At 46.5% G+C, this 21,091-nt stretch overlaps 1 long non-coding RNA gene across 9 annotated transcripts in view; it reads left to right on the forward strand.

Annotated features, from left to right (window-relative positions):
• Nucleotides 1-21,091, forward strand: part of LOC148403231 (uncharacterized) — a 270,701-nt gene that overhangs the window by 156,554 nt on the left and 93,056 nt on the right. The gene's annotated exons all lie outside the window — the stretch shown is intronic.

Genomic DNA, 21,091 nt, shown 5'->3' on the forward strand with positions numbered 1-21,091 from the left:
AGTTTTTTTTTCTTTTAAATATTTTCCCTTGATGAGGCAGCTCTTGATTTATCTGGCCAAAGTTTGAAAATGGCCTCAGCCTAAAAACATTTGGAAAAGCCCGATCCAAAACTCCTGACCGGGTTAGCGGGATCTCCGAAAATTCCCGCCTTTTGACTTTTACTTTTTTAGTCTGTGGGAAATTATTAAGTGTCAACATTAGATGTATGACATTGAGTAACTTGCAAAGCGAGGCAGGAGGCATTTCTTATTAGAGCATGCAGGTGTACCTAATGAAGCGTCCGCCAAGCATCGGCCAGTGATCAATGCCATTGCGTCCGCTTCAGAAACATCCCGGATGATTTACGAGCAATAGAGTGGCGGGGGGGAAAATAAATAAATAAATGAAACCCCGCCGTGCCGCCAGTCGAGGCTCCTGCAGGAAATCAATCAGTCTAATCAATCCCAAAAAAACCTCATGTTGCCTTGTCAGCTTGGGTATTTATTTATTGATTGATTGATTATTAATTATTATTTCTTTTAAGATATAATTTGACCTGCTCCACGTTCACCGCACGGCTTCCCCGTTGCCCGTCACCGTCCCCGCGCAAAGTCTGAGTCGTCGCAAAATCGTCCGTCGTGTCAAAAGTTGCCCGACGGCACGCAACGTTAACGGGGCAGCCGGACAGACCGATCTTGGGCGAGGGCAATCTGTCACGGCATGGCCCTCTCTTTTTCAAACAACAGCGAGCAAACATCACAACACAGCGTGACTCAGAGAAGCAGCGTCCGCTTCCATTCCGACTCCCTCCGGCCATTTTGCTATTTTGATACCCGGCTCCCTCTGAGCCAAAGACCCGGTTCGAGTCCTTGTTGCAGTTCTGCTGACCGGTAGTCCCGTGTTGGGATTTTGCATGTACACGACGGGGGAACCATTATTGGACTCATGAGAGTAACAGAAAAGCCAACAGGGCAACTTGTCTCAACGAGAAAACAAAAATGGTCTGGCAGCAGTGTCTCCGAACGACCCGCCCCATTTGCATATTATAACGTCTTGTTCTGTTGATGCAATTTTGACAAGCGGTCCCATCAGAAGGGAGGGGGCTGTCAGCTTTGGTCCCCCGTCCCGTCGGAGCGGCCCGGGTGACACCAGAGGCAGCGGCTCCTTTCAAAATCCCCTCCGACATCAAAAGGGGAAGCGCTCAAAGAAGCCATTGACGGGCTGCTTTTCAATGAGACGAGCCCCGAGGGGGGTTCTTCTCAATGGGTCCGACGTGCTCGCATTGTGATGCCTTTCAGGGTCGCCGCTCCACCCGCGGCCCGTCGAGCCGGCCACTTGGCACGGAGAAAAGAGACGCTCCGCACAATGCCCGGCTAATTCCCCACCATCCGGACAAAAAAAAACAAGACAACACTGACGCCATTATGTAGATCTTCCGAAGGCGATTTGGACCGAGCCCCTCTCTCGTCTCTTTTGCATGCGTGAAAATAGCGGCGGTGTTCGATGACGTCTTCTTTCAACTTTAGCGACGTGACGAGCGTGCGAAGAAGCGCCTTTTACCATTCAAAGTAACTTTTTCCCCGTTCTGCTCGAGAGTCTGCTGGCGGCTTCTGCCTCCACGGCCGCTACTCGGTTGATCTGTTTATGGAGTGTTTGTGTGCCACGGTCCCGCTGTTTCGGCGGAAAATAAGAAGACACCTGCTCGGCTATTCGGAGCCGGCTGTCAAAAACAGGAAAGAAAGTGTTGGTAGAAGATGGCAGGGGGGGGAGAAAAAAAAAGGCAGCCAGCCCGGAGATGTATCTATTCTGGCTCCCTGCTTCCCTCCAGCTGCAGGTAGGAGACTTGAAAATGGCCCCGCTGCCTGCCACGGAACCGCTCTGGCCTGTCAAAATGTCTTTGAGTGGAAAACACTGACTGAAAGTTTCTCTCTCTCGCTTGCCCTTCTCCTCTCGCTCTGGCCGTCCATCCTTCATCGCACAGCCAAAAGGGCAGCGGCCATCTCGCAGGATGGCGCTTTGGGGGTAAAACGCCCACTGCCAGTCAACAGGACGTCCAAAGATCCGCCGTGCTGGCTCTCAATCGTGTCTTAGACACCAGCATGGCAAAATTGAAAACATTCAACTGAAAAATCATTTTATTTTTCAATGACGCTTTGTCTTCTTGGAGTGCAGTCGCAACATATTGCGATGGTTTTGTCTCCGGAGAGGAGCACTTGGAAGATCCATCGAGCGGAATGGCCTCCCAAAGGCCCTTTTGTGTTTCAGCTTTTTCACTGCCAGCCCAGTTACAAATTGACGGGGATAGCCGTCATTGGGAGTGAATGGGTTGAGATACCAATATCTCAAATTATGATGTCTCCAATCCCGTTCCGCCGCCGCTTTGGCTTTTATTCCGGGTGGCTTCATCACCTGTAGCCAGAGGGAATTCTGCCTAATGGCCACTTTGGTCTGATCATCGCTTATCGTAACATTCCGGATGTAATTAGGGTGGGGAGGGGCGGCTGTTTAATTAGCGCGCCTTTGCTTCGCTCATCGTATTTGCACGCTCAATGTTCTTGGGGTGTTTTATCATCTTTCAAAACCGTTCCCGGATTCTCAGACGTTCTTCCACCAACATACACAAATGATGATAAAAAAAAAATGGCTGACATTTGTCATGGGCTGAGTGATGTTTTCTGTTTGGCTAGTTAGTGACTATTTTGTGTCGTTAACGAGAATTCTCAAAATGCGCTGCGCGAGAAAGACGACACCGGCTCGTTTAACCGAATCCACCTGCGAGGCAGCAAAAAAATATATTCTTTGTTTGACGCCCGCCTCGACAGCTCGACAGGCACTCCGCGTAGACCCGACTATTTGCTCGCAATTAAAAAGTCCATTTTGCTCATACAGTGCCAAGTACGATTTGAAACTCAGCACAAAGGAAGGTGCGGCGGCGGCGGCGGTGTGAAACGCCGGCCGTGTGTTTGCCGCGTTAACACCGAGTCCATGTCCTTGCCAAAGACAAAAGATGAGCGATGCCTCCGACCGAGCCTTCAATCTCTTCACAATGCTCATCCCGCTAATAATTCATTCGGTAGCCGAAGAAATGGAAAATATTGATTTTCAATGAATAACACCCCCAAACCAGAGCCCGAGAACACGAAGAAGACGAAGGAGTCTATGCCCTCTCTGGAAGGCAGCCAACAAAATGTGTGAATGAAAGCCAACGGACGGGGTCGGGTGCGGTGCCATCGAGCCGCGTCTTGACACGTATGTTAGCGCGGCTTTAATCACAAGCGACGAGTCACTGAATGCCATCCATCCGCTGTAATTAGCCACATTAGTCTTCGTTCTCCACCTCGCCAGTCGTCCATCACACGGCCGTGCCAACGAGATCGCCATTGATGGATAGTTCAGATCCTTTTGTATGATTGCCTGTATGTTAGCTTAGCTTAGTTTAGCCTTTTTTTTAGTTTATCTTATTTTATCTTACATTATCTTATTTTAGTTTAGCTTAGTTTAGCGTATCTTATTTTAGCGTAGTTTATCTTACTTAATTTAGCTTAGCTTAGTTCAGCTTCTCTTTTTTTAGTTTAGCTTATTTTAGCTTACTTAGTTTAGTTTAGCTTCATTTAGCTTATCCTATTTTATATGACCTTAGTTTATTTTATTTTAGTGTATCTTAGATTAGCTTTGTTCAGCTTAGTTTAGAAATGTCGCCCTCCTCACCTGTTGATACCGCTAGCAAGCGGATCGCCACGATCCCGCGGATCAAAATCTCCCATTTGGCTGATGGGATTAAAACAACAGCGCGAGGCTTTCAAATTCCTCGCCGAAAGGATTCAAATCAACACGTCGACGATTAAAAGCCGTTTCTCATGAATACGTTAATGAGAGCAAATCCTTCATTAGATGATGACAATTCTGACAGATTATCGTTTGTCCTGTCGGCAACGAGAACGCCCGTCCCCGTCGCGGCCCAGTCGGACGGGTTTTGAGTCGCCCCTCCCCATCCGACCTTCTGCGTTGAAATCACTTAAGCGCTCCCCCCGTTCTGGGCTCTCTTATCTGTCCCCGTCGACGCCTCTAACCCCCGCCCGCTCTCCCCAGGAGTGCAATCTGTTGTCGGCAAGTATTGATCAGGCGCACAAGGTTTTGATTAGCACAAGATTGGGCTCCTCCAGCCCACTGTCTTTCTCCTCTATCGGCTGGGGACTACTTGACTTCATTGGAGTCGGCGAATGGCTACGCCGCACACCGCCCATCCTGCGGGGAAAAAGATCCGACAATGCCTTCTCACTCGACTGAGTGTTTTTCTATGGCTTCTGTCGCATAGGGGAGCGAGTGCAATCAAGTAAAAATGCCCCAGCGAAAGGTTCAACCCAAAGTAGCAAAATTTCGGAACAAAACGTGCGACCGAGAAGCCGATAGGGCGCTTCAATCAACCGGGGAAACTTTTTCTCATTTGCGACGGCAGAAAGGACGACTTGTCGGGCCTTCTGACATTGCAGCCTAAAAGCCAATCGCCCCCGTTGGCCTATTCACCGGTCAGCCAATTAGGTCTCGGCGGTCAGGGATTAATAGCCCCGGTTAAGGCCGCCATTGTGCGCCAACCAAAGCAATTTCAGACTTTTGCTCGCCCGGAGAGCTTTCATTAAAGCCGCATGAATGCTTTCGGTTATTCACACGAGGGGCTCTTGCATTTCTTTAAAAAGTCACCGCTTAGTAGATATAAAAAAAAAAAAAATGACTTTGCCGTTCTCAAAGCGGACGACAGGTTCGGCCGTTTCAATAGCGACGCTTCTTATGTTCAATTCCCAACGTGCCATGCGAGTCGTTGTGAGTTTTGGGTAGCATCGCCGTCCGTTCCGGGTGGATGGATCGTAAACAGGGTCCGCCCGCTGAGCGCGAAAGCCGTCAGATGGAACCGGGTTGAGTTCATTAGTTGCACGCTCGCTGCGACGCACGCTGGGCGATGTCGGGCCGGGCTGCAACCAACGCGGCGGCGGAAGCCGATCCAAACTGGCCCTGTGAGTTTGGAGGAAGGGAGGTGAGAGAACAGGCGGGGAGGGGAAGGGAATGGTCCCCCAGGGGTACCACTTGCTGTCTCACTCCACTGGTCCTTTTAATGTATGTCGTTCAGGAGGTTGACAGGCTGTGTAAAAACCACAAGTTAGATTCGTCAATACGGCGGGAATGGTGCTGGTGTGGTCGTCGCAAGTTTTTGCTGGGGTCAATTTCGACTTAAATGTGGCAGCCGAGCGATGTTTTGGGCTGCTATAATTGGACGCCAGATGATCAACGAAGGTAGTAATTCCGAAAGTGTAGTACGAGAACCAGCGTGGGGAGTTGACATTAAAATGAAAGTTTCAATAATGCTTGCTTGCAAACGAGCTCCTTTTTTGAAGTTAACTAAGACCAGTTGGAGGTACTAGTTAGCCCCCAAGGACAACATGAGTAGCCCGGGTTTGTTCCGAAAATAGTGATGGGACACTGTGATTTACTAAGAAGAATTAGAATAGAAATTTTTTTTTTTTTAAAAAAAGGAAAAATAACAAATTTAGAAATAATAATTGAAATAATAGAAAATATTTTAAAAAGTAAACATTACAAATTTAAAAATAATTGATTAATTAAAGTGAGAATTACACATTTAAAAGTAATATATAAATAAAAATTATTCCTTGGTTGGTTGCCAGCCAATTACAGAAAACAGCAAATGATTAGTAATATTTTTTCACTGTTGTCAAAGGGTTTGTTCTGAAAATAGCTAACCCAGTGATGGGACACTGTAACTTACTAAAAAGAATTAAAATAGAAAAGATTCTAAAAAAATAAGTAAAAATTACACATTTAGAAATAATAATTGTAATAATAGAAAATATATTTTAAAAAGTAAATATTACAGATTTAAAAATAATTAACTGATTAAATAATTAATTAAAGCGAGAATTGCACATTTAAAAATAATATATAAATAAAAATGATTTCTTGGTTGGTTGCCAGCCAATTACAGAAAACAGCAAATGATTAGTCATATTTTCTCACTGTTGTCAAAGGGTCCAGCATGATGCTGATTAGCAATGTTTTTCCCCACTGTTGTCAAAGGGTCCAGTATGATGTTTGATGAATTAATCATGGAGCCCTCTTTAAGGTCGTTAAGCACGCTCTCCAGCTGCCCATCGAGTTTTAATGATGGTGCGTGACGCTCGCGTGCCGAGTCGTTTGGCTTTGCCTGGCGAGATAATGGAGCGCCCCGTCGGCCGCACGCAATTTGCTCATCCCAATTTAAGAGCGGTGGCCATCGCGGCCGCCGTCACGCGCGCTCTCGGATCGAACAATCAAAGCGCGGCGGGACGTCGACTCAAACAGTTGCGTGTCATTAGCATGCAGGAGTGGCTACGCTAACAGCGTGCGGTGGAAATGCAAAGCAAACATTGTCGGAGCTTATCGGGATTTACTTGAGGCTTCTTTTGCAGCCTAATACAAACAATTGATCAGCCCACTAAACTATTTGTGTTTTCTTACGACCAAAAACGCAACACGCCAGACAAGCCAGCGGATTTTACCTCCCGAAAACATTCATCTGTATGTAAATTTTTATTTGGTTGCCTCTGCATTGTTCATTTTGGTAGAGCTGTTATTTAACTTTTAAATGCAAAGCATTTCTTTTTGTACAGAATGATTTTTTTTACGTGTAGTTGACTGATTCAAGACAATTTTTATTTTTTTATGACCTTAAAGTGCTTGCCGCATATGAAGCAAAGACTCGCCATAGCCTCAACTAACAACTAAAGTTAGCTCCTTCCAACAGTCAACGATCGTCTTGCAAATTTATTTCCTCATCCCTCCTTGACACCAAAAAAAAAAAAAAAATTAAAAACAGGCTCAGGTGGCATCTTTTGAATTTTCTGTGGTGGTGGGGGCAACTCTTGTGTGGCTATGTGGTGATTATGCTGCAATTATTTCAGAAAGCCAGTCGTGGCTTTTTAGGGTTTAACTGTGGTTGGAATCCGATGCGAAAATATCGAATACAACATTCATGGCGGCTTCCTACGGTACGTGGTGACCCATAACATTCTTACATCATAAATCATGCATTCATGTGGTGTCAGCTCGACTCCTTTTCATGCACGGCCATTGTTGCCACTAAAGCGCATACCTTATTTATGTTTGCATCCCACTTTTCGCTCGCCTCGTCACAAGGAGTTAAAGAGGCCAATTACATCGCCCGGATTAAACGTCAAATCCCGAGCATGATGAGAACCAAAGGCAATATCCGCCGCGGGGTATCCTAGCAACCGTCGCTTCGCCGATACTTGTTTGGGCATACGACAGGATGTTGTTATTGTTGCGATGGCAGCCGCAAATACGGGAAAAAAAAGATGCCGGGAGGCTGCGCGGGGGCTGAAGTGGGGGGGGGGGGGCAAAACGTATAAAGTGAGAGGCTTGAAGTGGAGACGTACTGATTAAGTGCCAGAGTGGTGGAAGCATGGAAGGCTCTGCAAGGAATTAGGCAGCTTAGGGGGCATTATGTCAGTGTACACAGGATTTTGTGTCCAAATGGGGATTACGGCCTTTCTCTTTGAGAAGGAATATGCCACCTTATAGGCAAAGGGGGAGGCGCCCTTTGTTCTTTAGGCACCTATCAAAGAGCCCCCCCCTAGCTGTTTTTGGGAGAAGGCGGCCACTTGATCCGCTCGCCCGGAAACTCAAATGGGATTTGCCGCAGCCGAAATGCCGGACCGGTGCGTAGACGCCGAGAGCCACAAATGCAGTGTGAGCGTGTGACGCTGACGAGGTCTGACTGGGAGGAAATGTCTCTGTGTGTGTGTGGGGGGGGGGGGTTCTCCAATAACCTTGACACTCACTCAAATGTACGTACTCCAATATTGCAGTACAGTGGCTTTTTTTTTTTTTTCCCTCCCCGGTGGGGTAAAATAAGCTTTGACACTGTAAAAGTTGGGAAATGTGCCCAAGTCATATTTCATCATGCTATCTGCATGCTAGGAACGGCAAGTAATTCATCATCTCAAAAGGTTTTGTTTTTTTTGGGTCTAAAAACGGCACTGGATGTGATCTGTAGCAACGCAAATAATAATAATAATAATATAACATATATAAATAATTATATATAATATATAATAATATATAATATAATATAATTATTTTAATACATTTAATATAAATTATTATACTAATATAATTAATTTAATATATTTAATATAAATTAATATAATGTAATATGGATCCAGCATGTACACAGTCGTGAGTGAGCCCATGTTACATAAACGACCGTCTAATGTACTTGAGTACGTCAGCCACCTTCAGCAAACAAATCGGTGCCCCGCTCGGAGAAATACGGCGCCGTTGCCAGTGCTGAGCTGTTGAAATTCCCATTTGGCGCCGCTTTCCATTCAAAGCACCGACTGAGAACTTCTCAGCCATCCCCTTCACGGGTTCGTGTCCTTCAAGTTGTGTGAAGCGTTGGCGTCGGTGTCTAATCTGACTTTGTCACTTTTTTCGCTTTCGGATCTGACGCCATTCGCTACTCCCGAAGGGCCGGGCCACGGGGAAGTCACATCGGCTCCAACTCAGCCGAGCAAATGAAGGTTTGGAGGACGACGTGACTCGCCCCCGTCCCGGCCGTGACTCACAAAGCCCCCGGCGGGTATGTTGTGACGTCTCCGCTATCCTCCGCCGTCCTTCTCCGCCCGTGTCGAATAAAGTCACGCCGCTGGCCTGCGGGAACGCAGACAAGTCTCCCTTTCTTCATCGCAACTGATCATAATAGACCGCATCCATTTTTTTATTTTTATTAAAAAGTTGAAATTCTATTTGCCGCCAAGAGAAACCTGTGTGCAAGGACGCCATCAAAGAGAAAGTGTTAAATAGCCCAATTTTTGTATAGACGTGATAGAATGGACAGGTCAGATGTTTTTCCGACCTCGGTTAGCGTTGCTCGCCAACTTCTGCAAAGTTCTGGCATCATTAAAGTCGGCCATGATAGTTAATCGTGATTCATTGTGATACCACCGGTCACGTTCTAATTAGCAGCCTTTCATATCTTGACGAAATCATTCACCGCAACCGTATCGGGACAGGACAGTACGGTGGAGCCAATCCGACGTGCGGGCCTGCTAATAATGCTAAATTCATGGCACGTCTTGAGATGAATGACTCATCAATTTTGCACGGCCGATCATTAGCGCACGCTTCATTAGAGCCCGCCAGCTGTTCCGCGAAAGCCCGATTCCTAATTGATGGCGGCGCGATCAGGCGTATTCTCTGACACTCCGTCCTCATTTCATCCAAATTACGAGCTCGCTCTCGGAATGACGCCGGGCCGGCGCGCGGCATATGTCCGCGCCGCTCGTCCGGCCGGGCGAGTCAACTTGTTGACGCCTGGCGCCGAGCGACAGCCGGCCCGGTGTTTGTAGCGCCAGCCAGGAGGGATTATAGCGAGTAGGCTTTAATATCTGATTTTAATTAGCAGTTTAACACAGTCATTAGAGAAGCGGGGGATGCTCAGGATGAGCATAAATATGCCGGCGAGGCCGAGAGAGAGCAGAGAAAAGGCGGCGGCCGAGCCCACGGCTATAAATATGCATTTTTTTTTTTGTCCTCTCAGGAAGTTGCTGTGCGACGTGGCGCCACCTCGCTGCTTTTCTTCCCCCCCCCTCCCAACCTCATTTTTCCGGAAGGAAAGTGCCGCGATGCAGATTCTAATCCTTAAACTGCACGTCACTGCATCTCCACCCAGGCATGCCACTTAAGGATTTAGCCCGAGTGGATCCAATGTGTGAATAGCGCGGGATAAAAAGATGATGGCATTTTAACCCCCCGAGGGAACCCCTGCACTTTTGCTGGAGGAAGTCGATTTTTTTGCGAAGCGTCGACGGTGTCGCCAAGTGGCTCGGAACTGGAATTAGCGAATCGGACCCTCGGTGGAGTGGCCGGGTAGTCAGCCGCTAACGCGCCAATGCTGGTTTTGTCTCCGTTTCTTCATTCTCCTCGGAAACACACACACACGCACACAGATACACACACATACACACACAGACAGACAGACAGACACAGACACAAACACACACAGACATAGATACACAGACACACACAAACACACACAGACAGACACACACAGACATAGACACACATACACACAGACAGAGACACACAAACACACACACAGACACACACTCAAAGACACACTGACACAAATACACAGACACACAAACACACACACATAGACAGACAGACACACACACAGACATAGACACACATACAGACACACAGACACACACACAGACACACACTCAAAGACACAGACACACAAAGACACACACACACATAGATACATGGACACAGACGCACGGACACACTGACACTCACAGACACAGATGCACACACACACAGACATAGACACAGACACAGATGCATACACAGACACACACACACACACACACACACTTCTCGTCAGAACTGCCAAGCTGTCTGCATCGAGAAAATGCATTCAATCCACTTTCAATCCCCTCGATTTAGTTCAGGGGCAGCTCTCACTTTTGTCGGAGAGAGTTTGAAGCACCTCTCCAAGCACTTTGGCACTTTCCAACGCCACATAAAAAACATTTATGTCTTTGCAATTGCGATTGATAATACGGCTCGCTGCTAAAAATACAGTTGATGACCCTTTTGGTGCATTCTTATTTATTTGGTCACATAGGCGTTCTTTCCCTAAACAGCAACTCCAAGGATGGCACTGAGTCATTTTGTCTGAAAAGTAACAGCTTTGTGAAAATCCCTCGTAAAGCTACTTAGCGCATAACCGGAGAGCATATGCTCGCCACTTAAAGGAGAAACATTAACGTGCACTATTAATAAGTAGAGGAAAGTGAGAACAAAAAAAATGGGAATATACTCCAAGGAGTGTATTAGACCGCTGGCTGGCGGATGCGTGGGAATTGGGGCTGAGATTAGCAGCGCGAGCCGAGTCGTTTGTGTCCCAAGTCAAAGGAATGAGTGACGGCCAGATGACGAGAGCCGTCGCGCCCGATGTCGCCCGTCTCTCATCGTATGTTGTGTCGCAACACGGCCGCCCGTATGCGTTCTTCGGCATTGTAGATGACTTTGGATGGGGGGGTCAGAGGGCGACCCCTCAAAGGCTTTCACGCGGACGCATTAATCAAAGGCGGCATCGTGGACCTCGACTTTAGTAACACGGCCGCGTTGTTTATTTTTTTGCCAGCATATTTTTTGTCAGAATGTTTGAAAAGCCACGGCCTGCCCGCAGGCTGGCTTGAAAGGGGAAACGTTAGTCAAGGTGAGGCATTTTCATTTCAGACGGAAGGCCACGGTGCTTTTCAAAGGCACGCAATTAAGGAGTTGTACAACATTAAATCAAAAGATTCAAAAGGTCAAGGTAACATCAAAAGAGATGAAATAAAATTTGCAAACAAAAAAGAAAAATGACCAAACACATCAAATCAAAGGCAGGATGGTGAAAATAAGAATAAATCCTAATAAATAAATACATTTATGTATTTATTTAGGTTGGCTTCCCCTAATATTACCATGTGCAAATAAACATGTTTGTCTAACTTGTTGTCTAACACCACACCGCTGCAACAACAAGTGTGTAATTTGGTGGCTTGGTGCTAAAATGCCGCCGGCTCTGTAAGTGATAATCACTTTCGGGATAGTTGATGGTAGATCTGCTTCAATTAGCTACTTTGCGCATGCTCACACCTTGCAAGTCTGGTGAAATGGTGAAAAAAAAATGCACGTTTCCCTTAGAGATGAGTCCCCAGTGTTTTTTTGTTGGTTTTTTTGACCTTCAATCCAAAATGGCAGCCACCCCCCTCACGGAGCTCACCTTTTAACAGCGCTGTAATTAGTTTTAGCCCCAGGTGTCTGCTTTTGTGGGCCACGTCTTCCCGAGAATCGAACCTGTCTCGCAAACAGAAACAAACGGCGCCGCGTGACTCGGCTCGTTTGTACCCGGCCGCCCCCACCTCACGATTGCTTATCGGACATCCGAGAGGGGAGGGGGGGAGTGACAGGTCGGCGGCGGTGGTGGGGGGGGTTTCCATTCGCACCAGACGCGACGTTTCAAGACGAGTCGTTTTTTTTCTTCATCATTTAAGTTGTCTGGCCGCTAATGTGCCCGCGCGTTCAATTAAAAAGAAAAGTTGAGGGAGTAATTGAAGGCAAAGCCTGCCCGCGCGAGAACAATGCGAGCGCTAATGCGTCTTGGCAGCGGGGATACATCACATTAGTTCATCGCAAGTTGACCTCGGAGCAGGACAAGTCGGAGAGCGGACACAAGAGACTACGACAAAGCTTGCCGCTAATTGTGGAAAAGAATCGACCACCTGATTGATACTCGCTTCAGAGTGACGGCCATTTTATATCCTCCCTTGGAAATGGCTTCTCTGTGAAGTAGAAGCTGTCAGAAGAACGAGGCAGAAATGTCTGTATGGAGAAAGTCAACAGACACCGTCAGCAATGGCTGCTAATGGTGCGCCACGCCAAAACTTGGCATGGAGCCATTTTGGAGGCGCGGAAAAAAAACAACATCTGTGACATGTCTGCAAGGTAGCAGAAACAAAGCAATTCCGAAAGTCGTTTGAGCCCAGTCGGTGATGCTCCGATGATAATCGTCAGAGAGAGATGAAGAGAGAAAGAACGAGAGAGACAGCTAAATATCAAATCAGAATTTTCATCCCAACTCTGATCAGAAGAAAAACATTTCGTCCATGTCGGCTTCAAATTACGGGGCCGTCCATTCCACAGATAAATATCCCGGCGATATTTATTTAATTGAGACGGTGGATGGCTGGCTTTAATTAACCCCGTTTGGCGATTAATGTAAATGTCAAACGTCTGCCACAGCAATCCAGCTTTTTTTTTTTTTTTTTTTTTGGGAAAGCAGCACGTGGGCCGACCCGGTACCGGAAGGGGGGAAGGACACGCGTCTTTTCCGATTCTTCAGCCTGTTGTGAGACGGCGGGATCGACACGCTAGACGTGACCCAAACCGCAAGGCCGACGTTTATCACAGCAGGCGAAGCTTGAAGGCAACGCCGCCACGGGTTAAGAGTCCGATCGGCGGCTTGTAGACAGACACGGTTTTAGTTTCAAGTAGTCCCTTTTGCTACTACTCACATGGCGTGAGAAGATAATGGGTTCCCGCTGTAATTGTTGCAGGAGCCGTGACACGTCCTGACCCATCCTAAGACCGATTGGTAGACATCTGCTGATCCAATCCAGTCCTTTGTTGTTTCTTTTGTTGTGAAGGCGTACCATTGGCGTTCTCTGTGTTCCCGCCGGCGCCTCTGGAAAAGTATCTCAGCATCTCTCAGGGCCTTTTTTCACACCCACGCTCGGATCGGATCGGCGCCGTTACCTCAAATGGGGAGTTTCAGACAGTCAGTTTACCCGAGGCCATTTTTTTTGCTAGCCACCGCGAGACTGTTTTCCCGCCGTCCTCCTCCTTCCTCACCGACATTGTTTGAGCAAGGTTTTTTCTTTCTGTCATGTTTTATCGGTAGCCGTTCCGAATCCGAGCGAGGCCCGCGAAAAGGTCAAGAGTCAAATGAGAACTGTTAATATCGCTCACTTCTGTTTGCTGAAATGAGTTGGCGTGGTATTTGCAAGTTTTTTTTTTTTTTTTACCTGAATGTTTCACCAACAGGTAGATTTTTTTTTTTTACCTGAATGATTCACGAACGACGAACAACTAGACAGTTTTTTTTTTTTTTACCTGAATGATTCAGAAACGACGAACAGGAAGACTTTTTTTTTTTTTTTTTTTTTAACCTGAATGATTCACGAACAACGAACAGGTAGACAGTTATTTATTTATTTTTTTTACCTGAATGATTAAGAAGCGACGAACAGGCAGACATTTTTTTTTTTACCTGCATGATTCCCAGACGACGAGCAGGCAGACGTTTTTTTTTTTTTTTTACCTGAATGATTCACGAACGACGAACAGGTAGACAGGTCTGGTTTTTCTCCAAGGTAAAACTTCCAATAGCTCCTCTCACAAAGAGCCACATTAATGAACAGTAAGCGAAGGACAAGTTTTATTGTTTCACGCTAAGGCTAGCAGATGGGGGTGGGGGGGCAACGTCTACATCCTGTATGAGTAAAAGCACTTAAGCGTCAGAGCACTTTAGTCAGTCTTTAACAAAAGGAAATTGACTGTGATGTCATCATAAATCTAAAAAGGGCCCAGCTTATGATTTGAAACAAACAGGTCTGACTTTGTCATAGCTTTCTTTCGAGTCAATTCACAACAGAAGTGATTTGGAGGCGCTTTAGTCATGGAGCAGGTCAAGGACCACATTTGGCAACTGACTCAAGGAAAAACCTTATTTGGGTAAATTCTTTGGACCTTGAACAGAGCCTCGGCTCTGTGGAGCGACGTGATTGCGGATCCAGTGCAACTGGGAATTCAGTTCAAACTGATTGCTGAGTCAGCTTTGGCAAACACAATATTATCATTCTCTGATTTGATCTTTTACGCAGCAACGTGTCGCGGAGTGGGCGCTCGCTCGCTCGCCTCCCTCTTCCGCGTTAACGGGCAAAAGCATCCCGATCGATGCATCTTCTAATGGGGCCTCCTAGCAGAAAGCGGGGCAGGGCGCTAGCGTTTCATTACGCACGGCAGATTGCTACGTTCAGTCAACGTACTCGGGCCTTTCCTGAAATGAGAGCCACGGAGCATAAAAAGCCCGTCCTTGGATTGGCCCGTGACGGCTGTCAACTAAGTCGCATGGCGGTAAAAAAAAAGGTCTTTCCGCCAACCAAACTAGTCGCTAGCCTTGGCTACCGGCCGTCATGACTGCTAACAGCAGCGTGCTGAAAGTTTGATTTGAGCTAGTGCTAACGTATCTGGACTGGAATAAAAAGAAAATATTAGCACTAGCAATGACATTATCGCGCATGAAGGACTCCAAAAGGTGTTATGAAGAAGCAACGGGCCATGAGAAGCTGGCAGATGTAAGATTTATTTTAACGTCTTGACAAGACTAAAGCAGGTGGTGTTTAATTACGCAGGGCGAGGGCGGTGTGAAACATCTTGATAACAACGCGGAGCGATAACTGAGTTCCTCATCTCGCCGTCGGGTTACGTCGCGTCTTGCTGTTCTATTCTCATCGTCGAACGTGAACCGCGAGTGTGTCTCACCTTGATTGGCTTAAAGTTGGGATTTCACGCCTTCTCGCGGGCTAATGTGAAAACACGCTTTGACATTTTTAATAAACCATGTATCATCCGCGTTCACATTGTGACAACTACAGAACTTCATTAACAACCCCAAAATGGTATCTTGTCATCACTGCGTGAGTGCTATACAGGCGCCCTCTAGTGGTACATAAAAAGATCACAACCCATGTCGTCATTTATCCTATGATGGCTTTTCAGAAATTGACCCAAAATACACATAGCATAAAAATATTTCATCATGTCATTCTTTTGTGCCGATATCTTTTGGAACAGTTCACAAATATTTGTCTTATTGCTTGACAAAAACTTTAGTTCTGAAAAAGCCAAATCATTTTATAAGCAATATGGTTGGCCGGCCTCGCCACCCGATGACCTTTTTTTTTTTCTGAAAATGACTTTTTGATCAAGTCTGACATTTGACCCCCCACTGTAAATACATTTTTGGTGCACCTTGCTTGCTATTGAGTTCAACCAATCCGAAGATAGTTCTTCCTAATAATCGTTTGGTGACTTGTTTGGTTTCATTGACATGTAGCTGTGTCTGATTATTGATTATATTTCGATTTTATTGAAATTGTGTAAACATTCTCGACACCTACATATATTCTGTGTAAAATGATTTAAGAGCTGTTTCTGTCGAGGAATCCATTTTGATGAATTTGTAAATTCGTTTGTCGGTTCCGCCTTACCTGTTGTAGTAAGAGGGGCACATATTAACGTGACACATACCGGAGTGGTAAAAGTGAACTTTGTTAAACTATGATTGGATTTCGCCCGATTTGTGTATTGTTACACTCGCTGCAGGGGAGCGATCACTCCGTTCTTTGCCGGTGTGAACGTGACGCTCTTGCTGCATTACAGGGGGGCGTTATGACTCATTGTTGCTAATTTAATGTTCTCTGTTGCACTTCAGTACATTAGCTGGTAACCATGTCAAATGTACTTTTTGATTCAAAACATTTCTGTGGATACAAAAGACTATTTATTTGAGATATTTTGAGCCAGTGTTATTCCCTTCAATTACAGCAATACGGTGTATTTAATTTATTTTTGTATTAGATGCACAAAGAGTAAAAAAAAATATGGGGGGAAAAATACAGGGACAGATTCTGAGAAAAGAGGAAAAAAAAAACAGCCATCCCTGACCTCGACCCCACTGAGAGCTCTAAAATGAGGAGAGTTGCTTTACTTGTCAACCTTGTTTCATTTCATCTCCATCATGTGATAGTTTCCAATTCCGGCATCTGACGTCCAACATCATTTCCAGTAGGCTAAAAAGAACAGCGCCCCCCCACCCCCACCATCCCTCCTTCCCAGCCTGTAAGGAAGAAAAGATTGGAAAGAAAAAAAAAAACGTAACTATGGCTATATTTCCGTGCGTGTGCGTGAGCAGGCTTCCCGTGAAGATAACAAGCGTGTGAACATTTCAGCGCCAAGTGACTCTCCGTCGGGGAGACGACATGGCGTTCGCGTTTCTGATCCGTCACGTACGCTCGCGGCAAACGCAAACTTGCGCTCCGAGTTCCATATTGAGCCGACAGGAATTAGAATTCAGAAGAGATTAGCTACGGAAGTAGACGACACACACACACACACACACACACACACAGCCCGGAGCTGTGTTTTGAGGCCCCGCCCCCGCCCCTCCATTTAACATTATTTTTCCATTGTAGCCTTTTAAGCTTGCCCTTTTGTTTTTCTTTGGCCGTGCACCAATCAAAAAAAAAAAAAATCCATTCACACGCTAGTTGCTGACAAACACACAAATGCACATTGTTTGATGCACTTTAGCGGCACGGGTCAATATTTTCCTGAGCTGTAAGTCACGTGAGTACGTACACGACTTAATGAGGATGGGTGGGGCGCAGGGCCTTCTCTGCTTCAGACAGCTCGCATCACTCACGGAATGTAGATGTTGATGGATTATTGAACAACCGACATGATAAAGTTGCCCCATAAAAAAAAAAAAAAAAAAAAAACAGCCAGGTCCACTTTGTGTGCGTGTGTTGCAGGGTTGTTATCGTTATGGATTGTTCATGCTAGTCTATAATTATGTTTTCAATTTTCTTTTGTAAGTTCATTTAGCTTAAATGAGTTTTTAGAGCGGGGTTGATATTGTTTTGAAAGTTTTTTTTTAGGTTTGATATCAGTTTAATTTTTTTTTATGTATGTTGAGTGCCAAAAAGAGTCACACTTCTTTCTTTGGTACAGACTCATTTATTTATTCTATTAACACAAATGTGTTTTTAATTTTGGTTTTAGATATTTCAATTGTTTCCATTAACTATAATAACCTTGGCGAGTGAGTGCACTTGTTTTTAGTGTGTGTGTGTGTTCGTATGTGATTGGGAAATTGTGTTTAAAGGAGCAAAGTTAATAGCCTCACGTTTAAAAGCCACAAGCCTTATAAAATAGCGAAACAGAGAAGGGGAAAAAAAATAACACACCCACAATAAGGATTCTAAATAGCTCATCAATAATTAGAAGCGAAAATTAGATTGGCATTCAAATCCCCAAGCGGGCTAATCACATCTAATGTTGATGTTTTGCTCTTTCCACTTTTGTTCACTTACAGAGTCATCAAGAGTCCAAAAAGCGAGCCGAGTGCAAAACCTCTGCTTATTGTCTCGTTCGATAGCGGCGCATTAACTCGGCGCTTGCTAATTAATTTCCATCAAGACAGCCGCTCGCACGCTCGATAGTCAATTTTTAAAAGCTATAGACTGGATAGCATGTGGCCTTGTGCAACGCTAAGTGCTCCGCTTAATAAGCCAAGCTGGCTAAACGCGAGATGCAAATGTCTGCATTGGCAGCGGCAACATTATTTCCGATACTCGAGTACAACTGGGCTTTGACTATGAAGTGCTGCTTCCACGAGTAAAATTGCCGTCATTGCCCCAGGGGTGCTGCGCCCACGGTCGTCATAGCAACAAACTTTCGTGGCGTCGCAGACAACAAACAAAAAGCTTCTTTTCATAAAAGTGTCTCTGGCGATTTAAGATTTTTGCGTTTGGATCTTATTTACAGAAAGCTAGAACGTCTTCATTGTTGACGTGGAGAGATGACCTATTGACCTTTTTTTTTTGGGGACATTTTTTGCTGTTGTTTTGATATTTCCAAGCAAAACGACGAGAAAAAAAAAAACACCTTTGGGACACCACCGAGAAGATGGGCACTAATGATGACATGCGGTTGATAAGCGTCGGGGCGGCGGCGGGCCGCTCCCTTCCTCTCGGCCGGCTCACCAGGTGACAGGCCCGCCGGCTAACGAGCGTCGAATACGCGGGGACCTCGAAACCGCACCGCGCTGCGAGGGAGATCATCTTTTCCGTGTAACAACAACAACCAAAAAAAAAGCCGGGCTTATTATTCCGCAGACGGGTCCCTGGAGTGGAAAATTAGCTCCGGCGACAATTTGCTACGTGGAGGATGAGCGTGTAAATGAAAGTATGGGAAAAGCAATCGTCGGCCGCGTTGACGGACGGCGTCGCCGAAGCGGGATGGTTGGCTCGCTTGTGAAGTGACATAATTGTGTTTGTCATACCTGCTCGTATTCATCCGTTCAATTGCAGCGAAGGTCTCTGTTGCGCTGCGGGAAGAAAAGAATAATTGTGGCCACCATGAAGACGTACACGTGCACTCTTGTGAAATGATCATTTACGGGCCACGGGAAAAAGAATGTACAAATCAGACGGACGCATTTTTTTTTTTTTTTTTTGTCCTTGATGTCCTTGATGAAACGCGAGGGATGTCCTCCTAAGACCACAAAGTGACTTTTAATGCGGCCAATTATTTATTGTGATAATAGGCGTGCAAATGTAACCTCCTTTTGCGGTGACTAAGTATTGATTAGTTCGCCCGTTTTTTGTTTTTTTCCCTCCGATGAATCGTTTCTCCCTGCTGGAGCGGGTCCACATGTCGGCGCCGTGCGGGATGTCTGACCCCCCCCGACCAACGACAAGTCAGCTCCCGAGCTTGAGTCTGAAGAAACTGTTAACTCATTCATTGCCATTGACGGTTCTAGACGTCAAAGATATTAACTGGGTTGGCAGTGAATGAGTTAACGAGCGTCGTCAGTGACCCCACGAGAGGTCTCGCTGTGATATTTCTGAAGCGGGAAGCTGCGCAAAAGATGCAAAGAAGCCAAAGTTGTGCCAAAAAAAAGTTCTTTGTGAACGCCGGCGTCCATCACGCCTCCTCTTCGTTTCCAACAAGCACACCGTGACCTCATGGCTTTGTAATGCAGCCATTGCGTCCCTCCCCGCCCGTCTTTTATGCAGTTCCCAACAAATTCAATTGTACATTGTGATTGCTTTCATTGATCCCTGCATTGCAGCCCCGTCCCGCCGGACCCTGGTCGACTCCGGGTCGCTTTATTCCCCCTTCACACACCTCACTGCTCTCCAATAACACCTACCCCCCCTTTGGCGAGAAACACCGGGTTACCTGCGAGCTCCACCGGGACGGGAGTAATATCAGAAATGCAAACCAGGTGAAATCTCAGGACGAGCCTCCCGCTAATTAATGGGACGTTCGTCGTGTAGCGGCGGAGAAGACGAGCCTCGCGGTGACGGACGGGCTAGCATGGAGGAGATGAGTGCTGAGCAACCAGCTCGTGGGGATTGAAGGCATCCTTTTCTTGGCAACTGATCTTCAGTCCATGTAATTAGACGGGGCCGCTGTGGTGGGTTGGGGGGGCACATTTTCTAATCCAATCAGTAATGGCCGTCCGGAATGTATGTCGGAGGGAAGGCAACATTCGAGTTGAAAGCATCCACACGGCGGTTGCTATGGGACCCTGTTGTTACTCTGTGCAGGATGGGGTGGCCGGTCCGTCAAAGGATATCAATCAATATATATATTATAAATATAGAAATGTAAGAAAATGAGAGGAGAGAGCTCTCTACTGATGAGCGGCGGCTGGGAGAGAAAAACAAACAGGGGAGGGGGGGGTCGTCTCCGCCACTGTGATGAAAGGAAGCAAGATGTGCAAGACGTCTCTGAACGAAGGCAGAAAGACGCACGCTCCTTGTATCCATTCAGCGCTCCGCTTGAGATTCAGCCTGTGAGGCAGAACGGGGGCAAGGGAGCGCCCATCCCCGTTTCCTTCACATGGCCAGTCGTCTCAGACGGCTGCAAATTGAACACCGCATCGAGGCTGACCGTTCAAAAATGCGCCCCACCCCACCCTACATATGCTGCTGATGGGCTGCGATGTAATGGAAGTCTTTGTGGTCCTCTGATCCTGCGAGCTGTAGCTCGGGGGTCAGCGGAATCATTTGCATGACTTGACTTTAGTGATCCTTCCCAGGCAGACAAATGCAAGACAGCAAAAAACTAAAGTTGAAAGATGGATGGATGGATGGATGGATGGATGGATGGATGGATGGATGGATGGATGGATGGATGGATGGATGGATGGAGTAGCACTGTGATTCTTAATGTGCAGTAAGAATCGAAATTAAATCAGTAAGTGCAGCAAAGTTACGTGTCATCAAAAGTAACAGAAGTGTACTTCTAGACTGGATTTTGAAAGGTCTAATTCTGTGATTCTTTCATCTACCACTGGAGGGCGCTTGACCCGGCACCTGCCTAGCATGCGCTCAACAGGCGCGGCCCAGCTAATGACAAAGACCTTGTCGCTTCAAGCGTTGAACGGAGCCGCCTTGTACCGGACACCCGAGCGTCCACGTCTCGGTTCGGGTGACGTCTCCGGTTCAAAGCGCTCAGACAGCAGGGGGGTGGGGGGGGTGTCGGGAGGTGGGCGGACTTCATCTGTCAGGCACGCTCCAAAGGCGACCTTGAGCAGAGGGTTTGATTGAGGTGTTCAAAACCCGGGCGTGAAAAAGAGGATTGATAGAATCAAGCGCGCGGGATTACTTGGCATTCGGCAGCGCAGGC

The sequence above is a fragment of the Syngnathus floridae genome, chromosome 1 (genome assembly GCF_059516105.1).
Source record: "Syngnathus floridae isolate MCC-2025c chromosome 1, RoL_Sflo_1.0, whole genome shotgun sequence".
In the NCBI taxonomy this organism is placed as follows: Eukaryota; Metazoa; Chordata; class Actinopteri; order Syngnathiformes; family Syngnathidae; genus Syngnathus; species Syngnathus floridae.